This window comes from Myotis davidii, unplaced genomic scaffold (genome assembly GCF_000327345.1).
Source record: "Myotis davidii unplaced genomic scaffold, ASM32734v1 scaffold269, whole genome shotgun sequence".
Taxonomy (NCBI): domain Eukaryota; kingdom Metazoa; phylum Chordata; class Mammalia; order Chiroptera; family Vespertilionidae; genus Myotis; species Myotis davidii.
In genome coordinates, this window is record NW_006383008.1 from 4,798,913 (window position 1) to 4,826,337 (window position 27,425).

Sequence of the window (27,425 nt, forward strand, 5' to 3'; positions counted from 1 at the left end):
TTCCAGGGGAGTTCTACCCTTCCCGGTTGCAAACCGTCTCACCAGCTGAGCACTTTCGCCAATTCGGGGTGGGTGTTATTAGTTTCAGCTGCTCACTCCATTTGCTCCGGGACAGGACCTGGGACGCGTCTGCCTATATCGCCGCCATCTTCTTTCCCAGTGCCTACTAATTAGTCAGGTGCTTAGTCAAGTGAATTACTTTTGGCTATTAAGTGATAGCTTTTATGATATTGCTTAATAACTCTAAGGTAGTATGTAACATAAACTGTTTTAGGTGGTATAAAAAAAGGATCCACTTTTTGAATGATCCTTAGTCCTTTTGTGCTAACATTAGGAGGTTGGTCAGACATGTGACAGTGTTGACTAGTTCTGATGTCATAGCCCAGGGTTTTTAGATGCTCAAAATACCATTGCAATTAGGTAGTTACTAATAGCAAGAAGAAGGAAAAGGAGAAGGCCAGGCATTATAAGCATAGCCATTTGGGCAGCTTTACCGGGAAGTGCAACTTTCCACTTTTCAGGGAACCACCAGTCCATTCCCTGCAGATTACTGGGGGGAGGGGTCCAACAAAGGAGAGCTGGGAATATGTACAGTGAATTGGGGTGAGGTAGGGAAGGTGCCTGTCAGTAAAAGATGGGAACAGACATTATTGACCAGATGAGGTGGGGCCACTACAAATCCGTGAAAATATGGGAATATTTCCTGTTTTATTCAATAATGCCCCAGACAAAGGAGTTTGCTCTCTTGGCTCTGGGCTCTTTCGTTCCTCTGTCTTTGCTCCTGCCTGTGTTCCCTCCAGAGCCATGTGGCCATTTGGACCCCGCATTCAATAGAATGGTAGATTGCAACTGGGAACACAAACTAAACTTGCCCGAGGTTGGAGTAGACTGTGCAAATATGGAAGAGAAACTTTGGGCAACAGCTTTAATCCTAGTCTTGCTAAACGCACAGCTAGGCTTCTTCCTTGGTGGGATGACGAGAAATGGGATAAACTCAGGGAATCAGCTCCACACAAATATATTCCACCCATTCTCCCACCCAAGTTTCAGAACATTATTTTTCTCGTAACATTGCAAGAAGCCCATTTCCTCCAGCAACAGGTAAGTACAGGGAGAGCTCCCCACCAGTAACACTCAAATGTTCTTGTTAGTTGCTGCTTTTTGGTAGTGCAAATAAATAATGCTGTCCTCAAGCCCTGACACAGAATCTGAGATATTTCATCAGTTCAACTGAATTTTATCAAGCAACAAATTTTATCAATTCCACCCCCCCCTTCATTTTCTTCTCTTATCACTGTACCTACTTCTTCTATCACTCAAAGCACCCATCATATGGATCTTCAGTACATACCAGGAACTCTGATAAGCTGTGTGGATGGGAAGCTCAAGGTCTTGGCCCTTAAGTGGCTCAAGGTAAGGGCCTCTATTGCATTCATTAGGTGGTTAATCTTCATGTCTTAACTGTTGTATGAGACATAGTTATACTAAGGAATTATTTTATCTGTCAACTTCAAATCTAACTGGTGTCTTATATTTTTATTTGCTAAATAATCCTAGCTGTGTGGCATTAGGAGAGTGAGAGGCTATCAATTTGGCTTCTTTGAAATATAAACAGTCTCAGGAGTAGCCAAGCCCTGGGCAAGGGAAATACAGCCCAGTATTTTCTATAAATCTGATTAAAAACAAACCACTATCTGTTCAGTTTATCTTCTCTGAATCTTAAAATACTCTTACCTACCTATGGAAATAGCAGTCAGACTCAGCCAGCACAGTCAGATTTTCAATAAATCCATGACAGAGCAGATACAAAACAGGAAATACAGTGACTTAAACCAAAAGAAAATAAGCTAGAAAGGCATCTACTTATTAGAATTGGTTTAGTTCAATTGAAGTTACTCTTTCTATACAAAAGCATTAAGTGAAAGATATGTCATACAACAGTGCACTGATGGGTATGCATGTAAAAATTTGTGGAAAATATATCAAAACAATAAAACAGGAAGACAAGTATGACCTACCCAAAGTCAGAAATATCTTTCACTTTCCTGTAGAAAATGTTTACTCTTCTTATACCAAAACATGAAGCATGAAAACTTGTGGAGAACAAATCTTGCATGTCCTGTTCAATCTTTAGAGGGCTAAGCTTGTGGAAATTAAAGAAAAGTAGCAAGGTTCTAGAAGTGAAATTGCCATGAAAGTATAATAATAGCAAATCTACTTTAGTTAGAGTGCTATTGATGAAAGGCAGAAATGTAAACGTTTAAAGTTTTTTATTGACAGATGAATTTTAGGTGGAAAATCTTAATGGGATTTTCAAAAGCCCATTGGTTCTTAAAGCCATATTCTAATTTCTCGGGGAATTCCCAGGGTCAAGACATAATGCCAGGCAGAATATTTGTGAAATTAGCTTTAGAGTAGGACAGATAAATGTGGATATTGCCAGCCTCTCTCAATAACTAGTTGTATATAAATTTCTGAGCCCAAGATTTTGGGAATTAAGATGATGTTATGAGAATTTAGATGTTAAGTGTCTACCATGAACTAGATATTTATATCACAACGAGTAACTGTTATTATAGTCATACTATCATTAATGTAATAAAAAGGTAGTTGAGTACAGTCAGCGAAAAGATTTCCCTTTGGATATTTTAAGTTTTCTCCTTTTTTTTCAATTTATTCTATGATCAACTTCTCATGTTCATAGAGACAAAGTGATATATTGTTTATTGTCACAGTGAATGGCAACAAAGATAGCATGTAACATTTCAACAGCATCTGCCCACTTTTTCTTCAGATTTAAAGTACTTTGCATGAATAAACTTAAATAGCAAAACACATGAACTACTATAATTTTCTCAAATCTTATGTTTACTAATTTAAGTAATAAGGAGCAAACATATTAAGAACAGTATGCCATATACGCCAGGTCCCTTGAAACATAAGCTGTGCAGATTTTCTTCCCTGCAGCGACTGTGTCAAGCAGCAAGGGTGGACTGACTTCCAGCAAATTCCCCCATTTTTATTTTTTAAATGTCAGCGCGTGTAAATCAGCGGCCACCTCTCGGATTGGGTTAAGACTTGGAAGAAGACTTGTTTGTGACTTTGCCAACAGGTCAGTCCGAGGCTTTAACCTATATCGGCTCCCCACAATGTTTTGAAGATTGTCAAATCTAGTTATAATGCCTGGAACTGCTGCTGCCATTTTGCAACCATGAGTGGAGCCAGACTGAGGGTAAACTGACCACACTGAGATGGAGTGGCAGAGAAACAAAAAAGGTCGGATTGATGATCTTAACATATGCAGAGATCCCTACTTGTAGACCACATATCATAAAAAATAACTTGTTTCCTTACTTTTAAAACCAATTAAATGACTGTTTTTTTTTTAATTCATAGCTATAAACTACTTGAATTGATACTTTGGAAGCCCTCGATAAATGTTACCTATCTTTGTCCTCATCCTCATTATTATCATTCTGCTCCCTCTCAATATCGTCATTATTGATCTTGTTTCCTACTCATACCCTTATACAATTGTACCTACTGCAGAGAAGGCACCTGCCTCAAGTCTTTTTCAAGCTTAATCACTTTCTTTTTTTAAAAAAGAAAATATATTTTTACTGATTTCAGAGAGGAAGGGAGAGGGATAGAGAGATAGAAACATCAATGATGAGACTCATTGATTGGCTGCCTCCTGCACACCCCCTACTGAGGGGGATTGAGCCCGAAACCCAGGCATGAGCCCTTGGTCAGAATCGAACCTGGGACCCTTTAGTTTGCAGGCTGACGCTCTATCCACTAAGCAAAACCAGCTGGGGTAAGCTTAATCACTTTCTTTCCACCCTGTGGAGTGGGGCCAAATGCTCTCAAGATCACTTGTTCTCATACAACTCTGCCCTGCTTTTTCATGTGACTTACAACAATTATAGGTGAGTCATAGTTTATCAGTTGCTTGTCTGTCTCACTAGGTTGTAAACTCATAAGGGCAGTAACCTTTCCTGTCTTATTCAATATTGTCTACCCAGTGGATAAGCACAGTCCTGGAAAGTAATAGGAAATAAGTGTATGTGTTAAGTGAATGAAAGAGTGAATGAAAATAAAGTCAAAGTGTAAAACATAAGGATTAACAATTTTTCTCCCAAATAAATTATTTATCCTTTCTGAAAATATGTCTAGAAAATATGCTACTTATACTTGGATTATGATTTGACAAAATTTTATAGATATCATGTATTATAGACTATGAAACAGTCCCATAAGCAGTATCTTTAAAAGAAAGAAAGAAGAATTGGTAATGACTAGACTTGAAGGAAAACTGATAAGAGACCTGCCAGGTAAAACAAAAATTATGGTACTCGGGGGGTTAATGGCTTTTATTTGACAGTTGCATTTTGCCTCACTTTAATTGGGTGTACCATTTCTTTGCATTTTACAGTTGACAACTCTTCAAGGACAAATACTGAACATGATGTGGGGAGGAAAAAATAACAGATTGCCAGATAGACTAAAAAACAATTTAGCACTCAGCACGGAAAGAAATGAGAACCCATGTTGAAACATCCCATGTAGACAATGTCATCACAGTGCTTCCAGGTTAAAAAAAGCAAAACCCCCTTAAATGTCTCACTTAGAGAATCAAGGTGAACCAAATCATTTCCCTTGAAACACTGCCAAATATTTGACATAAACTTCAATTTGCAACAACAAGCTTCAAGGCATCAATTAGAAGAGAAATTTTCTTTTAGAAAAATAATCCAGGAAGGAGTCCGCTTAATGTTTTTCTCATAAAGCTCATTTTGTTTAATTGATCTGAGATCCCGTCTGCTTAAAGACAGACTTTCCTATTACTCAAGGTATATCAGTTTCTTTTTCCTGTAGTGTGATCCAAAGAAAACATTATACAGGTACTGTGTGTGTGTGTGTGTGTGTGTGTGTATGTGTGTGTGTGTGTGTTAGGGTACGTGCGTGTGTGCATATGTGTGTGTATACACACACAAATCATTAGAGAATCAAACTCCAGTTTGAGAGGGAGAATTGAAGATTGATAGGTTTTATGGCGATTGTTTTTAAATGCATACAATTTTGCTCACTTTCTTAAATGTCTTGTTACCGATAGCTACATTTAATTCCAGAGTGTTCATTACTATATTGTAACCCTCTTTCTTTATGCTTAACATGCAAATATAATTATATTGAAAATAAGAAATTGTCACATTCTTCTGGTTAACTCTTCAAAAATTCACCAATTGTTGAGGCAGGTTCTCTCCCAAATAGAATGTCAAATACTCACTTAGGGAATTATAGTCACTTACTTTCCACTAATGATGTCAAAGTCTCTGGAATCCCTTCATTCCTAAAAAAACATACACTTTGGAAATTTTACTTTGTCCATTGATTTTTTAAATTTTAATTTTTTAAATGTATCTTTATAGTTGAAAGTACTACAGATGTCCCCTTTGTTTGTTTTTTTCCCATTGACCCTCTCCACTCCATACTTGCCCCTCCCAGGCCTTTACCACTCTATTGTCCCTGGCCATTGATTATGCATATATGCATATAAGTTCCCCAGTTAATCACTTCCCTTCCACCCCTCCCCATCTCCCCCTTTCTTCTGAAATTCATCACTCTGTTCTATACTTCTATGTTGCTGGTTCTATTTTACTCATCAGTTTATACTGTTCATTAGATTCCACATATAAGTGAGATCATGTGATACTTATCTTTCTCTGACTGGTGTTCACTTATTCTTATTTCCAGATTTTCACCTACTATATCAACCCTTGATCTAGTAATGTTAGTAAAATAAGCAAATAAGTTAGTGAAAATAAAAATAAAATAAAAAGGCTCTAAGTTTAGAAAGGATAAAAAAAGGAGTTATACCTTGCAAAATTATTTTATATAATTAGAATAATTTCAGTAGCAGTACTTTACTGTTCTTGCTATTGGGGCAGAAGGGAGAAGAGAATTATAACAACACTATTACAGACATTTTATAAAATAAAAAAGAGGAGGTGGATCTTATTTTGACACAACCAACCATTTAAGTCCGTATGAATTTACTTCACTGGGACATTTGAAATGGCATGTCTCTATTCTTTAAAATTCATTCACTTTACTAAGGTATTTTTCATGCACCTTTTAGGTACTTGGTCTAAGGTGGTAGAAACACAAGATGAGCCTGCATATTGCACAACATAAGAATATAAATTTCGAAGCCATTTCTTTGGTTTACCTCACAGCACCACTTCTTTACCCTTATCAGGCATGTGACTTTGACCAAGTTACTTAAACTTACTTTGCATCAGTTTCTCCATCTGCAAAATTTGAATAATCAGAGTGCTTTCCTTTCAGGATTATTGTAAAGCACAAATGACATTTTACTCATAAGGAGTTTTGAAATGTATGCACGCATTAAAGATTAGCTGTTATCCCTCCTATGACAGAATGTAGAATCAGGGTATTTAGGTACATATTTTATTATACATATTTTATATATACTCTGTAGAAATATCTAGTTCCAATTAAAGCTACTTGCTCCTATATAAATAAAGAATTTTAAAAAGAAGGTGGCCTTTGGTTATGAGAATCATCCAGGCAACCTGGATTGAGTGTGAAAGGAAGTACAATTAATGACTAGGAAACAGTGGACATAGACCAAAACACACCAGGGGAGAGTGATAACCCAAACTGAAGACAATTCTAGCTTTGGTGTTTAATTTTTCAGATGGAAAAGGAATAAGAGAGCTAAGATCAAGAATAACTGGATGGGCCCATGACACAAATAATGGGGTGGTGAGATCCTAGTGCGGGGGGCAGGGAGGGGGGGAAAAGGAGACATATGTAATACTTCCAACAATAAAGAATTATTTTTTTGAAAAGAATAACTGGATGAACCATCTGAGGATCCTGAAATGGATTTTTAAGATATAGCAAAGAATTTAGCAAGGCTGGTATATGGAACTACGGAAATGAAAAATTGAAAGAGCAAAGACTGCAAATGTACACATGGTCTCCAAATGGCACTTTATCTTACAGGTAATGATTTAATAGTTTACATCGTGAGTACGGCATGGTGAAATCTGCATTTAGAAAGATAACTGTAGCTGCTTTGCATGGCTGAGAATGGGAAAACTTGAGTAATGAAAGTGTACTCCAGTAGTATAGGCTGAAAATGATCCAGGGCTGTTAGAATGGAGAGAAGGGGTGGGATTCTGAGTCATTTCAGAAATTGATTTGATAAGATGAATTGAGCAATTTTGTGTATAGTAATTAAGGAGCCCGAGAAAATAAAAATGATTTAAGTTCTAGCTTAAGTAGATGAATGGTGATTAAGATGGAGAACACAGAGTAGAAAAGGTTGGGAGAATATGATGAGGTGTGCCTTAAAGACATTTCTGTGCTTGAGGTGTCTGTAGAGAAAGCCTCCAAGAGATGGTGTGTATGCAACCTTATATTATGATGAGTAAACACTTTGTTATTTGAGCTTTGTTGTGAGAGATTACTATATTGCCTTTATGTTCTGTTAAAGCAAATTAAAATAAGAGGTTAGGGTCTACTCTACAGTACTTGCCCTAAAACAAATACAATTTTGCATTAACTGCCAATTGCTTACACAGTTTTATTTTCCTATAAGAAGAGAAAAAAAAATTAATGAAAATTCTCTTCCACTTGCCACCAAGTATTGACTTGTATTATAGTATATAACTTTCTGTTCTCGTTAAACAGAAAGTGTTAGCTGAATATTTGTTAAATTAAAATTGAATTCCATATATATTCATTGATTAAAATAAATGTTTGAATTAAGGAGAGAACAAAATGGGCAAAACAAGACAGGAGACAGTGACAAATTGCATTTATTTCCATTTTCTCTGAGAAATCCTGAGGTTGTGCTAGATGATGGTTCTGGAAGCCAGGTGGGGTTATAATGAGAGTCAGAACCGTCAATGCTGTGACTGCTGCTCGTGTCATGCCCCAGGGGAAGTGAGTAGGCAGAGAGGTACAGGAAAGAAAGCACCAAGATGGACTTTCCTCACCCTAAATGGTTTGGCTCAGTAGGAAGAGTGCTGGCCTGCAGATTGAAGGGTCCTGGGTTCGATTTTGGACAAGGGTATGTATCTTGATTGCAGGCTTGATCTCCAGCCCTGGTTGGGGCATGTGGGAAGGCAACCAATCAATATGTCTCTCTCACATCGATGTTTCTCCCTGTCTGTCTGTCTGTCTCTCTCTTTCTCACTCTCTCTCTCTCTCTCTCTCTCTCCCTCCCACTATCTCTAAAAATCAATGAAAAAATATTCTCAGGTAAGGATTAACAAAAAACAAACAAAAAATGTGGACTTTCCTTTCTTGATCTTGCACAGTAGCTATGCTGGGAAAATGTTTTCCTTCAAACAAGTTTCTTGGCTCTGAGCTTTAGACAAAGTATCACAATATGTCAATTGTTTTGAATATATGACACTACAGGATGGGTTGAAAGTAGGTATAAATAATAATACAAGAATAAACTCTGGGTTTCACATACTCACAACTGTAAGCATACTTTTTCCCCAGCCTGTATTTATTTCATTAATATAAATACTTGGCATTTTAAAATTATATCTTTAAATTCTGTGTTCAAATACTTAATTCTTTTTCATGACCTTAGTTGAGTTCTTAAAATCTATAATAATAAAAGGGTAATATGCTAATTAGACCGGACAGCCAAATGACCTTCCGGATGTCCTTCCAAACAAAGCCTCAGTGGCAGTTAGGGGCGATCATACAGGCAGGCAGGCAGAGTGGTTAGGGGCTATCAGTTAGGCAGGCAAGCAGTTAGGAGTGATCAGGAAGGCAGGCAGAGTAGTTAGGGACAATCAGGCAGGCAGGTGAATGGTTAGAGGTGATGAGGCAGGCAGGTAGAGTGATTAGGGGTGATGAGGCAGGCAGGCTGAGTGGTTAGGGGCAATCAGGCAGGCAGGCAGTGAGCGGTTAGGAGCCAGCAGTCCCATATTGCAAGAGGGTGCAGACTGGGCTGAGAGACCACCCCCCATGCACGAATTTTGTGCACTAGGCCTCTAGTATTTAAATATTAATCTGATTACCTTTAAACTAATATTGAATTAAAAAATCAGCAATAAGTATAGTTTTTTTACAAGAAGAACAGAAATCATTTTTTGTTTTATAAGGAATTTTACCCCAGTGAATTTTTGTTTTTAATGGGCCCTGTCCATGTGAGATATCTGCTTACTTCCCCTTCTGCTGAGCCACTTGTTTCTGATTCTGATAAGTACAGATGCTAATGCTGACCCCTTGAGAGCAATTCTGCTTCCCAGCGATGACAATATAGATAGGCAGGTGCCCATCTCACCCTTCCCATAATGCTCTTGCTGATGGGACATTTCTAGAAGTAGAGACCAGAAATGATTGTTAAATGCTTAGAAATACATGTCTATTTTTAAAAATTGGCTACACTATAATCTTTCTGCTCTTGCACTCCTAGTTAGCATTAGCAACCCATGCTCTTTTCCTGTGCTCAGCAGAAGCCTATGTCCTCTTTTCCAAGACAAAGTCTGGGCTCAAGAGCATATGCATTTGTCACACCTAAGTCATTTTAAAATGATGTGGGAAAGTATAGGTCTGGCAGAGAGAGTTGTAATTGGGACAGATGTTACTTACCCAAGTCCAGATTGATGCTGGCCACTGACCCAGAATTACTCCATTTATTCCCTAGCTTTGGCTGCTGGTTAAGAAATACCTTTTTGTTATGTGATATGTAAAATACAGCAATTAAGGGAATAGAATTTGGTAGATCTGATACTCAGAGAAGCCTTCCTGAGGCCTGGAAGGCACAGACAAGATAGAGGAAGGAACACACAGAACTTTTTTCTGCTGGGAAATTCTAGCTATCATGCAGCTGCAGAAATGAAGCCATCTTCATAGACTTTTATTGTTTGAAGCATAACAAAATTTCACTATTATCCATTCATTCCTTTCTTTTATAATATTTATCAGATAAAGAAATTTGAAAGCTTTTTAAAAATAAACTGTGAGAACTCTGATTTCTTTGGAAAATGTTGAGGCTTTATTAAAGCAAACAGTTTTTCAAGTATCATCTAGCTTTAAAAACCTTTTTAAACATTAAAGGTCTTAACATATTCACTGAACCTGCACACATTAACAAATGATGTTCTCATATCCTTCTTCAGCTTCTTTATATAGCATCGCCTACTGTGCTAACGGCATAAGCATTTGACTATGGCAAATGCAACTAGACCATGTCAGACAATACACTTGGCAAGACAGAAATAAGCATGGGTCTCATTGCCTCAATATTCAGGCAGCATCCCCTCAAAACAAAATACTTTATGGGGACATTTCATGTGTATTTTATCATATGGAGGGGTCATTTTTGACTCTGATGTTGATGGTTACTCATTAATTCTCCTGATCATTTATATTTTATTTATGAATAATCTCTACATATTTATGAGAAACAACTCAGCAAACCAAATGTAGTCAATACAGGGATACCCACAATTACCACAAATATACTGACTCCGCTGAAGTACTCGTCGGGTATAGATTAAGATACATATATGACCTGAAAACCAACTGCATTTATTTTCTAAAGTTGCTATAATAAATTATCACAAAATTAGTGGCTAAAAACAACACAAATTCATTTCCTTATGATCTATAGAACAGATGTCCAAAATGGATCTCACTGGGCTAAAATCAAGATGTCAGCAGGGCTAAGTTTCCTTCTGAAGGATCAAGAGAAGAAATCTTTTTTTTTTCTTTTCATTTTCTAAATAGAGGCTGCCCACAGTCACTGGTTCCTGGGCCCCGTCCATCTTCAAAGTGAAAAAAGACGTGTTGAGTTTTTCTTGCATTAAATCACACTAACATTGTCTCTACTGCCTCCCTCTTCCATCTTGGAGGACTCTTGGGATTGGTTACTTTGGACCCACCTAGATTATACTGGATAATCTCTGTTTTAAAGTCAGCTGATTAGCAGCCTTAATTGCATCTGAGACATTAGCACTCCTTTGCAATGTAACATAAGTTATTTATGGGAGGTTAGAGCATAGATATTTTTGGGGGTCATTAAACTGCTTATCACCCACTTTAAGGTATTGGGCTCTTCTAACCACAGCTATTGTAGAAGTGTTTTGGGGGATGCCCACCCTAAGCATACCAATTCTCAAATAATATTTTCCCAGCTCTATGGGTCACTGCTAAATGGATCGAGGGTGAGAATCTTACTAAGGAAGGAGCCCATTTACAGATGAGTCAGTAATTTTTAACTTCTGGAAATGAGTACCAGAGATAAGCTAGTGGAGTACAGTATCATTTCGGGGATTTGAATTTAGAGATAAGAGAAGATACCAGTTAACTGTGGATTCAGGAACTACAAGGTTATTCTGATTTAAAATCTAGATTGCAGCAGCGTTTTTTAGCATGTTGAACTTAATTAAGCAAAGGGACTTGATTGATAGAGGGGGTATGGAATTGATATATCAAAAAATAAACAAACCAAAAAATTGTGAGGTAACTTTAGAGACACTTAAACCCATTCCCTTGTTTTTAATGATCTTGACATTTTGAGGAGTGCTGGCTCCATGTTTTGTAGAATGTCCCCAAACTGGTATTTGTCTGATGTTTTCTATTATGATTAAACTAGAGGCCCGGTGCACAAAAATTTGTGAACTGGCGGGGGAGGGAGGGTCCCTCAGCCCAGCTCGCCCCCATCACATACTGGGAGCCCTAGGGGATGTCCTACTACCTGCTCCCTGCTCCCCTTGGGGAGTGGGCCTAAGCCAAAGTCTGGCCTCCCTTTGAGGACTAAAGCCTCTGGTGAGTTATTAGCCCTGGGCCGGGTCCCCCCCAGCTCCCCACCGCTGCCACCATCAATGATCGCTGGCTGGCTCCTCCTTGGCCCAAGCTTAAAGCCTCAGGCTGAGGTCTTAGGCCTGGGCCGCCATCAATGATCGCTGGCTCAATGATCGCTGGCTGGCTCCTCCCCGGCCCAAACCTAAAGCCTCAGGCTGAGGGTTTAGGCCTGGGCTGAGGCACCCCCAGCTCCCCGCCACCAATCGCTGGCTGGCTCCGCCCCAGTTCCCCGCTGCAACTGCCATCAAGGATCCCTGGCTGGCTGGATCGGCCCAAGCCTAAAGCCTCTGGCGGAGGCTTTAGGCTTGGGCCGGAGCACCCCCAGCTCCCTGCCACTGCCGCCATCAAGCATAGCTGGCTGGCTCTGCCTGGTTCCCTGCTGCTGCCGCCATCAATGATCGCTGGATGGCTCCACCCAGGCCCCAGCCTAAAGCTTCAGTCTGAGGCTTGGGGCTGACATATGCAAATTAGCCGCCATCTTGGCTGTCGACTAATTTGCATATCTCACTGATTAGCCAATGAAAAGGGTAGCGGTCGTACGCCAATTACCATCTTTCTCTTTTATTATATAGGATTAATATTGTGGGCTTTGTGGGTGGAAAAACGACAGAGATAAAGTGCTATTTTTATCACATCCTATCAAGGGTATATACTATCAATATGAATTTTCATTGATGATGCTAACCTTAATTACCTGGCTGACGTAGTTTTAATTTTCTCCACTGTAAATACAGAGTGGGGAATTATTCCCCACCTTCTTCAGGGGGTAGGTATCTACATAAATAATTTCAAAATTTTCTGTACCCAACACTTGTCTATTGTCCTTTTACTTATTTATTAAAGCATGTATTTATACCAATACTAGAGGCCCAGTGCATGAATTCATGCACAGGTGGGGTCTGGCCCACCCTCACTGGGGCCAATCAGGCTCAGCCGGTGGGGAAGAGAGGCTACAGGCAGTTGGCCTGCCAGCCCCACCCCTGATCAGGGTGAGAGGGCCAATCAGGAGTGGGGCTGACTGGGAGGAGGGGCCACGGGTGGTTTGCTGGCCAGCACCTCCACATGGCTGAACTCTCGAACTCTGGTCAAGGGGACAATTTGTGTATTAGCCTTTTATTATATAGGATGGACCCAATTATATAAGATATTTATTTTATACTATGGGTTATGATTCAGTTTGGCTCTCTTCTCACTCTTTGCACTTTCAGAAATAAATTTTATGCCCATTGCTTTAACTGCCATCTATATTCAAAAGATTCAAATATATACTTCCTGATTTCTCCAAGCAACCAATTGAAAACTTTCTTATGGATGTCATAAGGGCATCTACGATAGGCCCTAGGTAGGCCTGTTGTATTTAGTCCATTTTAGACCCCTGCTTGTGTAAGCCCACGAACTGGTCATAAATACATGAGTAATTGCAGTGCATACGTAGGCACCAGTGCAGAATTAGAAAGTGTGCATAAAACTTTGTAGTTTGGTCTGAGGGGCATGGCAGGTGATATAAGAAACTTGTTAAACCCTTATTTAATGCATTCTATGTCTTGGCATTACCTGAAGCAGTTATAGAACCACAATCATCAAGAGGACCACATAACTTGAGAGGAAATTAGAAGATTTAAGAAGCTTTGTTTTCAATCCAGTTAAATTTTTATTTTTCTTTTGGGGACTACTAGAAGAATGAGTTTGTTTTAACAATTTGGTCAGCTAGCAAGTAGGTGGGATTCTACTGTCATAATAAACATGACACGTAGGAGGAAATACCTGACTCTGAAGTAGTGGGAATGATTAATTTGTGTATGTGTCTATGCTCAGATGTATACACATGAGTAACAAAATTAATGTGAAGACAACACCCATGTGTCACTTGGTGCATGCTATAAGTAACTTACAATTACTGGCAACATATCTATAAACTTAATCTAAATGGAATTGAAAAGATCTACATCTTCCTTTTGGGAATTCTTGCCTATGAATTATGACTTAAATCTTACATCAGAATAATCAGAAAGAACATAAAAATATAATTTTATTCACTTACTTTCAATTTTTTTAGCAGATAAAGGTGTAAGGAAACTGTTCTGCAGATCAAATTAATGTGCTGCTATCGTTAACTAAAATATGCTGCACAGGAAGATCAGTTATGTTTATCCTGGAACATGCAACATTAACAGGTAGGTGCATAGGTAGCCTAGTATCAGCAGAAGTTTTCTAAATTACTTAAATCACCTATTATCTAAAGAAGGGGGAAAGTGTGTTTTTGACAAATAAAACTATCTGAAGTTTAATCTAAAGCCTAGGTATCATTTATTACAAAAACCCTTTACAAAATGTCATAAGGTTTTAAAAGTGCATTGGAAAATTATAATTCCCCGGAGAACAAATACTGTATAGGGGAAGACAGTGGTCAGCGTGACTTCTGGTAATGTATGCTGGATCAAACGTCTGCATTCCCAGCCAGTTACTGAAGCCAACTCCAATTGACAATCCCAGGGCTGTTTAATTTTTTACCATGGCAATCATCAAGGCTTCTCTCTTCCCTCTCAATTATTTACATTAATAATGGAACCTTTAGCTGTTGTGCTCAAAGTGAAATATTCTTCTCAGAAACAATTTATAGAGCCAAACTTCTTTTCATTGTCAAGTAGAACTTAAGCCACTGACTCACTGTTTTTGTTTTCCCAGATAATATCAAACATGTGTCCCAGATCATATGTAGTGAACCTGCTCCGAAAAGATTCTGACTGCATTTGGTATACCAGCTGCCAGAACCTACATATTTTGATGTTGGCCAGATGTTGGGTATTTGTGCATAAAAATGATGGAAAGAAAATATGCCTCTTTCATAGTCCAAGTTTTCTGCCAGCCATTACTCGTGGAGATATTTTGATATTTTATTTATAGTACAACAGAATCAAATGATTAAATGTGAAGAGTAAACAATCCCACAAAATAGGCTCTTTGTAAGAATTATTGTAAAAGTGAAACAAGCAATATAATTTCTAATCATCTGTGATTGACCTCATCTCACATCTCCAAGTCATCCCTTACAACTCTTCGTTTAAATCTATGTACTCTGTCAAATCTGTGTAGATAATATGGGTCATTTTATCATTTTCATTAGGCTGTTACATAAAATATTTCATAGATATACAAACAAAAAGTGAAAAATTGTTACACTATTGACTGGGCAAAATATAGATGTTCCATTTTAATCCTTTAAATAAAAGTACATATTTTGGCATAAAATATCTGAATATTTCTCATATCTTAATTCAATTAGGTTATTCAGACAGCCCTCTTTATATGATAGAGTTAGCACTTGCATTTAAGACCTGAGGCAAAGTTAATTTTCCTTTCAGATGGTATATAATAAAATCCTGCCAATATTGTCTTTCTCTAAATCCCTTTAGATAAGCAATACTGGGAGCATTTTAAGCTTCTTAAAATACTTGATGGAATGGATGAAACCAAACTCTGAAGTACTAAAGATGGTTAGCACATATTTCAGTTTTAGATAGCACCAAGAAATTAAAAATCAAATGTTGAGTTTGACAGATAGGAACTTCTGAGAAATATGGAGAAAATGTAGACTCATAACTGCATTACATCATTGAATTAAAAATTAAACTCCTAAAATACCTACCTTAATCATTTGTTTCTATATATAATATAGCAAGAGATATGGAAAATGTAGGCCAATCATTGTGGGGTTTTTTTAAGATTTTTAAATTGATTTTTAGAAAGAGAAGAAGAGAGAGGGGGAGCAATAGAAACATTCAAGTGAGAGCAGAACATTGAATGGTTGCCTCATGCTTGCCCCCTACTGGGGATTGAGCCTATAACCCAGGCATGTGCCCTGACCATGAGAAGAACCAGCAACCTTTTGGTGCATGGGAAGATGCCCAAACAACTGAACCACACCAGCCAGGGCAATCGTGTTTTTGACTAAGGAAAGAAATATGTCAACTGGGTCAGAATTAAGTAGTTATTGTATTTAAAAATAAAATAAAAATTACATATTTGTCTGCACAGAAATTTTAACATAATTTTAAAACAGGGAAATGCAGAATTCATACACACACAAATAGGGAGTGTTTGAAATATGAGTACACATTGTTATAGAAAACTAATTGGCATTCATTGGTCAATAAAAGTGAGCAATGTTATGAATACATTGCATTCTAGATAAGAGGCCTGCTGATTTTGTCCATTCTAGATAGTACATCCTAAACATAAAAAAACAACAACAACAATTACTTAAAGTATAGAGTTCATTAGGATTAGTCCTGTAGGATTACTGTTTTGGCATTGAACAATTCACTCACAAAGGCTGCTGCATTATTCTGGCTAGAGATATTTGAAACAAGCATATATTTTATAGAACCTTGCGCCATATAATTGTGGGAGGTGCTTCTGAGATCTACCATTTTGCCAGCTGTTCAGAAGACTTGTGATTAGGTAAGGAATCTAATGCAACCTATTCAAGTTCTCATCCAGAGCACTAAGAAGAAAATTCTTTCATGGAGACTGCAACAGAAAGGATACATGGCTGTCATAACAACAGACAGGCTAGATTTAAGACACCATATGGAATGAAGGTTTATCATAATGGTAAGCCATAGCATGTAACATGAGGAGAATTCAATTTTGCTTGCACAGGTCCAGGAAGATATTATACACAAAATAAGCTATAAATATTAGGAATACCAATAAGTTGCAAAATCCTTGCATTCCCATGAAAAGGCTTAAAGCCTGGAACACTGGCCCATTTTTAAATGAATGAATGAAATAATAAAATAAAATAATTTTTGTAAGAAATGCATATTTTGTATTATTGCTCTTAGCATCATAAATGAGGAGAAAATGCAAAGTAATTACACCTACCAGGGAATAATTTTCATCCTAATTGTTTAATACACTAAAAGTTTTAAACTATGTGAACTTTCTCTATCTGACATCTCTACCATTAGTTCAAAACTTCTGGGTGAGGTTAGGTGCTCTGAAAATATTTTCAATTAGCATGAAGATAAAATATGTTTTATGATTAAAACTGTGGCAAATAAATATGTATAATCCACAAGCAATCATATTTTGTTAATCATCCCCTCATAGAATTATCTGGGAATTTAATAAGAGCTCTTTGTTGTGTGATTCTCTCATTCAGCTCAATTATGTATAATTTCTACTTCATGGCAGCAAATTCTAGAATAGGATCAATGGTGAATTCCTAAAAAAAAAACATTCCAGGAATGTTCAATGTTGGAGCATTTTAATACCAAAATAGATTTTTACTATAAATTTAAATTAATATGTATACTCTATCAATCATTACTCAGAATGTTAGCTATAAACCACTCTTACATAACAACAAAACCAGTAAATATGTTGGAAATTTTCCAACTGTGTTAATTTTCTGCATTGCTTGAAAGCATGGTTTTTATTTTGGTAATACTTACCATCGTTTGAATGGTTGAATAACTCAACCAAAATTGTATAGTAAAACCTCTACATTTTAGAAAGCTGAATTCAAAACAAGGATCCAGATTCCTTAAGTGCTTATTCCCTTACAGGTGCTTTTATTGCAATTATTGTAATGCTACCTATCATATTCAATTTAGGGAAAATTTCAGAGAACAGTAGGGTTTACAATTTGATGTAATCAGGGGTAAAAACTACAGAAGTCAACAAAAATTGTCTCACGGCGCTTCTAAGAATAGGATTAAAGGATATATTTTCTACTTGGCCAAATAATGAACTCTTTCAGAAAAGAAAGCTGTAAATTTCAATTATAAGTGAAATAGCAGTGTAAAATGTCTCTTTAAGTCATTTGAGAAGAGGCATCTGGCTTTTGATGTAAGGAGGAAAGTAGCATAAATAATCCTCCCTATTCATGCTTGGAAGAGGCCTGAGAAGCATGTTACTGAACAAGAAAGAATTACAAATTAAATTATATAATTCTCCTATTTTTTTCTCTCATGTACTCCATGGCCTTCAAAAGACTGGTAAAGTGGTAACATGATAGAATTGACAAGACTACATAAATGGTTGAATGTGGGGTCAAAAGAAGGAGGGCTTGAATGTAATAGCTGTGATATTTAGTTTAAGGTGACAGGTGTGTGTGCGCGCACACAAGAGCTAGTGGTCTAAAGGCCCATGTATAAAAATACGGTTAGAAATAAAAGGTGTGAATTTGTAGTTAATGCAGTAGCATTTGAGAATATGGCAATAAGGCTCAGAATAGAAACAAGGGCTAAATATATACATTTACAAGAAAATCATTCACAAAACAAATTAAAGCTATAGTTTTTGGATACGTTTTCTAAGGGGGATATTTTAAAAGGAATATAAAATAAATCTTAAGTTATATATTTGAGGATATCTACATTTAGGGCATTTAAAGCTAAGGGGAGAGCAGAGATATATACATAGAAAAAGTAGTTAATAATTGAGGAAAAAATAGGAGAAGCCAATGGAAGATACAACTGTGGGGAAATATTCCAGAAATGGAATGGGTAATCAATAAAAGGCTGAGAGATGGATCAAGAGGATGAGAGGAACTGAAGACAAATAATGGGAACATCAATCATGAATCAATATGCTAAAGGAGACATGAAGAGAGTAAGCCATGGCATGAGTAGACTACTAGTTACTCTGATAATGGACTGTGGCAGATGCAGATTAATAAACACTGGGACATGTGAGGTGAAAAGAAAATTTGAATGCACTCAGTTTTGTCCTTGTAGGAAGACTGAAAAGTAGAAAAGATTTGGAAAGGTGACATGAAAACATAAGCAGGAGTTAGTTGGAAAGGACAGGAAACTTCTAAATGAAGTCGAAGAACATATGAATGCGGTGAGAATTTACATTGGTTCACACACACAAAAAAATTTCTTGAACTATACTGGGAAAAGGTATAAGAAACATGAGACAAGTATAATGGGAGGCTAGAAGCACAAGAAAATAGAAATCTTAGTAAAACAGTCAACAAAATTGCTACCAGAAGTATAAAGCACACTGTAGAAAGGACAACAGTGGAGGGGGATAATCAACCCCCAAGGCCACAGCAGCAGTTCAGCAATAGAGTAGGTCCTGGATTATGGCATTGATTTTTTCCGCCACTTATTCATTAAGCATTAACTTTGGATCACAAACAAAACACTAAATACTGTGACAAAGGCTCTTTACCAATGGTCTTCTCCTATCTGGTGAAGGGAAGCACTGAGTCCCCACCAAAGAACCACTTCAATTTTTTTTTTTCCTTTTTTTCTTTTCATATGTGGATCCAATTGAATTTCAAAAAACTAAAACATAGTAACTAGGTCATTTCCACCCCCAGTTTATAATAAGAGGAAAACATCTAATAGATTTTTCTTGGGGTAGAGGTCTAACTTTCTATTACAGACAGTCACATACTTCTGAACTGATAGAATTTTCTAAAATTTAGAAGTAATTTCATTCATACATCTACAATTGTAATTTTCTTAAAATGCCTGAGGGGAAAAACCAGGAAATATCTTTGTTGTTGTTGTTTTTTCTGACAGACTATTTTACTTTTATTGGCTTCATGATTTGGGGAATATTGGATAACAAGGCAAAACTCAAAGGGGTGAACTTATTACTCTCATTTATTTTGCTCCAGGCTTAGAGAGAGTTGAAACATTTATCTCTGTAGTGTATCTTCTACACACACTCCTACCATGGGCACATGTAAAAAGATTCACATTTCAAAAGAAAAGTTTTACTAAATCTCTAGGGCTCAGTCTTTTTAAATTATTATAAACAATAGTGATAAATAGACTGATCGAGTGGAAGACAGAAATTATAAATCCTCTGAAAATAGTTACTAAAATTAATTTTTAAAATCAGCTTTAAGCTCGGCTGATGTTGCTCAATGGTTGAGCGTCAACCTATGAACTAGGAGGTCATGGTTCCATTCCCTGTCAGGGCACATGTCCAAGTTGTGGGTTCAATTTCCATTAGGGGGCATGCAGGAGGCAGCCAATCAGTGATTCTCTTTCTCATCATTGATGTTGCTATCTCTTTCTCCTTCCTTCCTTTCTCTGAAATCAATAAAAACATAGTTTTAAAGAATCAGTTTTAAGATTGCTCATAGCAATAATCAGAGTTTAGAACTGAAACGTTACTTTAAAATGTTATAGATTAGGAAACAAGGATGAGAAAAAATAAGCCATACACTAATTCCTAAAAAAAAAAATTATACTAAAATCCAAATCTTCAGTTTCCCAGAAAAAGGCTCTTTCAATAATTTCCCAAAACTGGTGATAAAATTCATGTAATAATAACAGCAACATATAATAAATGTTACAATAAATGTTATCAACCTAATTGTGAACCATCTTAATGAATAAAGTAAAAATATACAGTAGTAATAGTGTTTATGCAAACTAGAACCAATTTCCAATATTTCTATTTATTTTTTATTAAATTAATTGGGTAGCATTGTTTAATAAGATTATATAGATTTCAAGTGTACATTTCTATGATACATAATCTGTATGTTGCATTGTGTGCCCACCACTCATAACAAATCATCTTCCCTCTCTGCTGTTCAATCGATTTGCATATTAAGGTTTTATTATATAGGATTATGCTTTGATTGTTTGAAAAGCCGACCAGTGAACCAGACATTTAGCATATTAGGCTTTTATTTTATAGGATATGAGTGAAATCATATGGTTCTTAACTTTTTCTGAATGACTTATTTCATTTAGAATAATATTCTCAAGGTCCATCCATATTGTTGCAAATGGAAATATTTCATCTTTTCTTATGGCTTAGTAGTATTTTATAGTATATATGCACCACATCTTCTTTATTCAATCCTCTAATGAAGTATACATTGGTTGTCTCCATGTCTTGGTTGTCACTGTAAATAATGTTGCAATGAATACAGGGCTACATATATCTTTGTGAATAAATGTTTTCTAATTTTTATGTTAGAAACCCATAAAATGAATTGCTCACTCATATGGTAACTCTATTCTTAATTTATTGAGGTACTGCCATAATACTGTTTTCCCTAGTAGCTGTGCCAGTTTACATTCCTACCAGCAATGAATGAGGATTCCTTTTTCTCCACGACCTTCCCAGCAGTTATGATTACCTATCTTGTTGATAATAGCCATTCTAACAGGTATGAGGTTGTATGTCATTATAATTTTGACTTGCATTTCCCTAATAGCTAGTGAAGTGGAACATCTTTTCATATACCTGTTGGCCATTTTTATGTCTTCTCTGGAAAGGTGTCTGTTCGGGTCCTCTGCCAATTTTTTAACTAGATTATTTGGTGTTGAGTTGTATAAGTTCTTTATATATTTTGGATATTAACCCCTCATCCAATATTTTTAACTTTTGTTTTTGTTATTTTTGTCCTTATTAACTGCATGATTTCTTAGAGTGTCCCAAAAGCTTATCAATTTGAATCTATTTTAATTGCTGTATGTTATTTGAGTACTAGAATTTTATTTTGTATTTTATATGACTACTATATCAAAGCTAGTTAAATTATCCAAGAGATACTAAATTATAGAATTCATTAATTTTTACCAAACTGTTTTATAAGTCATAATATTTTACAAAAACAGAATATTTCTAATCATCATATTAATAAAGACAATACACATATCAATAATCATCCAATCACCCATACTAGAAATGAAAAGGATCTCAGTGTTTAATTACTCAACATTCTCATTTTAGAGTTATGACAATTGAAGGGAGTTTGAATTGTTGCCCAGGCCAATCAGCAGACAGGTATCATTAGTTGAGATTAGAATCCAAGCTTTGTAATTTCTCCGTTATTGCTTTCCAAAAACAACAACAACAACATGTATGCCAAACTTGAAAGCCTTCACTTTTGCTATAATTTCCATGTAATTTTATTATTTCTCTGCTATAGGGAAACAGAATAAATCTTTAGTAAGCTGCTCAAATGTCTCAGGCTCTGTGTTTATGCTTATTATTATTACTATTTCTTAAATAAGTCACTAATAAACTTCTATTCCATTTTCTAGTCACGAAGACAGAGATTCATATTACTAGCCCCAATTTCTTATTTTTTAGCTCTATTTTCTTTCAGCCATTATAATTTCTTCAATTTTGTTCTCTCTACTTTCCAATGGCATAGATCTTCATTAGAAAAGGTGCACAAATCGTACTGTTCTTTATTTCTTGAAACAACATATTATAGAGCAATATTATGTTGATACTGAGTTCTGAAACTCTCATCCTAGATAATGTGTGCAAATTAAATCAGAAACACAGATAACTTGTCTTCATCATTGGATAACAAACCAATGATAGGCAAAGATTTTACCGATATGAACCAATGACTCATCCTTAAGTAAAATAAGCTGACTTTTCCTTATGGCACTTTTTGTATTTCTGAAACATTTAGTTTGATACTTGATGGCATTTTATTGATAGGACATCCTCAAATATTACTTTGTATATAGGGAGAGACTCATTTAACAGACAAATTAACCAACACAAATAAATTACATACATTCTTGGGGTCAAAATCAATTTTAAACTCTTCAGAAAAAAACACACAAAAATCCAAAGGCTTTTGTGTCTTTTAACAATTGTTTACTCGATAATCTAATGAGAGATGAATAAAGATACACAAGCTTGAGTTTATAGTTTTAGATCAAATGGAATGATGCATGATGCTTTCTATACAGTCAGCTACATGTTATCAAAATCGTCTATATAATAAAGAGGGAATATGCTAATTGATTCTAATAGTGTCCCAGTGACGACTGGTGACCAGTCAACAGGCAGCACCTTCTGGGCGGGGACGGGGACTTCTGCTCCCAGCACAGGTAGGTGCGCCAGGCCTGCCCAGCACTCCTGTCATGCTGCCTCAGAGGTGGAGGCTGCTCCCAAGGGAGGCATCCACAGGCAGGAGCTGCTGGGCAGGGACAGGGGTGGGGACTTCCGCCCCCAGTGCAGGCATGCGCAGGCCTGCCCAGCACTGAGGTGACGCTGCCTGTCTGCGTCCCTGGCCAGGGACTTGACATTGCCTGTCTGTTGTTATATCACTTTGTTATTGTTTATTCATTAATAAATAAACTATTTTAATATATATTTTAAATACTATTTTAATATATATTTTACTGATTTTCTTTCATCTCTGATACTTCTATTATAGCAATATTAAAATATTTCCTCTACTTAATTCCCTTTTAATGTGCATGAATTTCATGCACCAGACCACTAGTTACTACTAAAAGAAATGAAATAGTTCAAATGTAACAGCACTCGCTGGGATACAGTATATTCTCTGAATATTGGTCTACAAATTTTTCTAAGGAAATAATAAAACAAAGTTGTCAATTAACTGATTTTTAAGAAGGTAAGTTAAGTATTTTCTTTTCCATTTTGTCTCTCTGCCTCTCTCTCACAATTTCATCTTTCCATCTCTGTATATCTATATATCTATCTTTACTTCTGTGGCTCTCAGATACCATCTTTTTCTTATCCATCAGGGATTTGATACTCTAGCTTGAGATAGAATTCTCAAGATGAAAGTACTGTTTATGACTACAAGCAACAAAATATAGGATAGCAGATCTGGGATAGATTGACAATCAAAATAACAACTATTATCTTCTAAAGCTGTTTTCTTCTACTTAAAGGGCAGTGCATATTATAGAAAAAAAACATATGAGTCATTCTTTAAAGTATGGCTCATTTGGATAAATATTTTGTTATGGTGATTGTTGCAAACATAAGCATATTGCCTTTGGTTCTTTGAAATGAAAGCAGCTTCATTTTACTTAAGAAGGCAATGTGAACACATTGAAATTGGCAGCTTTTGAAACCATGTGTAGTTAAATATTTCTTCCAGGGAGAAAAGACTAGTTACTAATCTCCATTTCCACTATAATAATCTTAAGTCTGGATTTCCTACCTCACATTCTTAGTACAAAACCCTATTTGTGTCATCTGTACCTCATCCATACATTCTATTCAGATTCACCAGAATAATCACTTTCAAACTTTATAGTGATCATAGTTCCCTCATTCACAAACTTCCTTTCATATGTAACAGGTTAGCAAATAAATTATAAATGCATTAGTTTGACATTTGCTGGATTAAAATATACTGTCTTGGCAAAAAACAATCCTCTTCATTTCAGACATGAAAGTCTATAAAATAAATGTGAGGAAGTAAAAATTGAACATTTATTCTACTACCTCTGAATGCTATATGGCATACCATTTTATTAGATTGGATCATAAAAAAATAGCTATAGTGATCATTAGCTTTCTTGTTTCTCTCCTTGCATTTTCTTTTTTCAGGAAACATTGCTCCCTTATGCTCCCTCCTTGCACAGAATTCTAGTTTTTGGATCAGAGTACACTATACTAGTATTTCTAAACACAAACACTGGCTAAGGTAGGTATACTGGTTCTTCTCCGGCAAGTTTGCCAGAGCTATAGAGAAAAAGACATTTACCTTCTGAGTTCACAGACACTAGGAAGCCTGTAAATACAGAAGCCATCTCCACCAATACATGAAAAAAGGAAAGAGCTTACTTGAAATAAGGAAAAAGAGCCAAAAGAAGAGAGGAAAAAAACATTTCCAATAACTGAGCAACAGGACTCAGTTGGGTCTGAAACCATTTACCTGAGTTGAAATTAAAAAACAAAAAACACAGTTTGAAGTTTTTATTATTTATAACTATCAGGCTCTGAATAAATACTGTTATTAAATATCTGCTTATGGTGATCTGATTAAAGGTGTTATAAATCATTCAAGAATCTTTTGAAGTACCTTTAAATAATATAAATTTATAGTAAACAATACTTAATTTACTATATATAAAGCAAATTTAAGTAAATAGAATCCTAAAAATAAAGTTGTAACAGAAGTACCCATTTAACAAATTTGTTTATTTAATTTTTATTGTAATACTATGTACTTAAGTTTTTATTTATATTTTATTTTGTATTAATTATTTTAAATTAATAGCGTCTTCTATCACATGTCTAAATTATTTTTTAAATGTAAAAAAGATCATTAATTCCTTCTAAACCAGCCCTCAACTATGTCCATTTTCATTCTATCAAACAAGTCACAGGACACTAAAATATGTTCTTTTGTAGATTTTTATGTATTTTTCTTATATATGTTTCCAATTATTTTTATCTAAATACAACAAATATATATCCTCTTCCAAACCCATCTGTATTACTTGGAACAATGAAGATAAATTTTTAAAAAAAGGATTTACACAGAAGAAGCCACACCGAGACTAATAGATGGGTCAGAGACACAGAAGTGGCTGGTCCCATACCCATGTGTGGCAATTAAAAATTGGGAGGGATATCTCAGCTGCAGAAGTTCTGCTCAAGGGCAAAAGGTCCCAGCCTCACACCAGGCCATCAAGATGAGAGTGCTAGTATTGAGAAGAGAAATCCCTATAACTTCTGGCTGTAAAATCCTCAGTGGAGATTGTGGTTGAGTCAGATGAGGGCTATTAGAGTCTCAAGTGTTCCTGTTAAAGGGCCCGTCCATGAACTTATTTGGACTCATTCATTCCAGTGCTGGGGTAGCAGTTCAAAATGTGCTAGGGACATATGGGGAGTAACTGAAATGTCTGGCATGAGGGTAAGGACTAGAAGGGCAGCTATCTCCAAGATAGATGTGCTGGCAGAGTATAGTGCCTTTGACAAGGCTTTCCCCCACAGAACCAGTAGGCAGGCACCATAGCTGAGTTCCATCAACCTGGCAAACATTGTTCCCTCTGTCCTAGTGACTCCCTGAGATCCTGCCTCTCCCAACCTAAGCCATTTCCAGTGGCTTTTCAATACAAACAGCCTGTCTTGGCTCATGCTGCAGACTTTCCTAAAATCTCTCAAACAAGTAGCCTCTGGTCTCAGCATGCCTCATACCTTGTTGTTTCACAGCTTGGCTTCTCCTGGGCACCTCCAAGCCCGGCACACATAGCAGCCATCTGCAGATCATTTTATAGCTCATGCTAGGCGGCCCCCAGACAGAGCACAGGCAGCAGCTAACCTTGGCCTACAATTCTAGGAGGCCCCAAAGTCAGCACATAGTAGACAACCTCAAATCATGCTGAAGCAACACCCAACCATCTCCATGAGTGGCACATTCAAGGGGCAGACTCAATGAGCAACAGAACCAGACTAAAGTGACTGCTGCTCTGTGGTGTTGGCCACTGCACAGCAGATCGTCCACAGTAGTCACAGCCAGTCCTTGTGGCATATCAACCTGGGGGTAAATCATTCCCGTTAATGTGCCAACAGCAATCAAAGCTCAATTACTACAGGAAGATTCACACAGCCCACACAAGAGGCACACATGGAGCACCAAGCTCAGGTGACCAAGAAGGCTATGCCAGTGGCCCTACAGGACACCTGCAATATAAGGCCACTCTACCAATCCCTCAAGACGTAGGAGCTCTACCTATTACATAGAAACAAACATAGGGGAGAAACAAAGAACCCCCAAGTAAAAGAATAAGACAGCCCTAACCGGCTGTTTGGCTCAGTGGATAGAGCGTCAGCCTGTGAACTGAAAGGTCCCAGGTTTGATTCCAGTCAAGGGCATGTACCTTGGTTGCGGGCACATACCCAGTAGGGAGTGTGCAGGAGGCAACTGATTGATGTTTCTCTCTCATTGATGTTTATAACTCTCTATCCCTCTCCCTTCCTCTCTGTAAAAAATCAATAAAATATATTAAAAAAGAACAAAACAAAACTTAAGGAAAGAACTAAACATAAATGGAAACAAGCAATCTACCAGATACAGAGTTCAAAACACTGGTTATAAGGATGCTCAATGAACTCAGAGGAAGAGCAGATTAACTTAGTGAGAACTTCAACAAATAGGGACTTGTATGCATTCATATAAGCCAAACCAATGGACAAAGACACTAGGGGGGTGAGTGCATGAGTGGGGGGGAGGGGAGGGACAATGGGGGGATAAGGACACATATGTTATACCTTAATCAATAAAGAAAAAATAAAATAAATAAGTAAAAATGGAGATAGAAAACATAAAAAAGAGCCAGTTAGAAATGAAGAATATAATAACTGAAATTAAAAAAAATGCATTACAGAACATCATCAGCAATTTTGAGGATAAGAAAGCAAAATAATACCCAATTAGAACAGTAAAAAGAGATAAGAATCCAAAAAATGAAGATAGTTTAAGGAGGCTCTGGGAAAACTTGAGCCTCTGGGACAAGCATATCAGCATTCACACCATGGGTGCCAGAAGGAGAAGAGAGAGCAAGAACCTATTTGAAAAATGATGACAAAACTTCTTTAACCTGGTGAAGGTAATAGTTATACAAGTCTAGGAAGCGCAGAGAGTCCCAAACAAGATGAACCCAAAGAGTCCCACACTAATACACATTGTAATTAAAATGCAAAAGGTTAAAGACAGAGAATCTTAAAAGCAACAAGAGAAAACCAATGTTACCTACATCGGAGATCCCATAAGACTGTCAGTAGATTTCTCAACAGAAACTTTGCAGGCCAGAAGGGAGCTGCAAGAA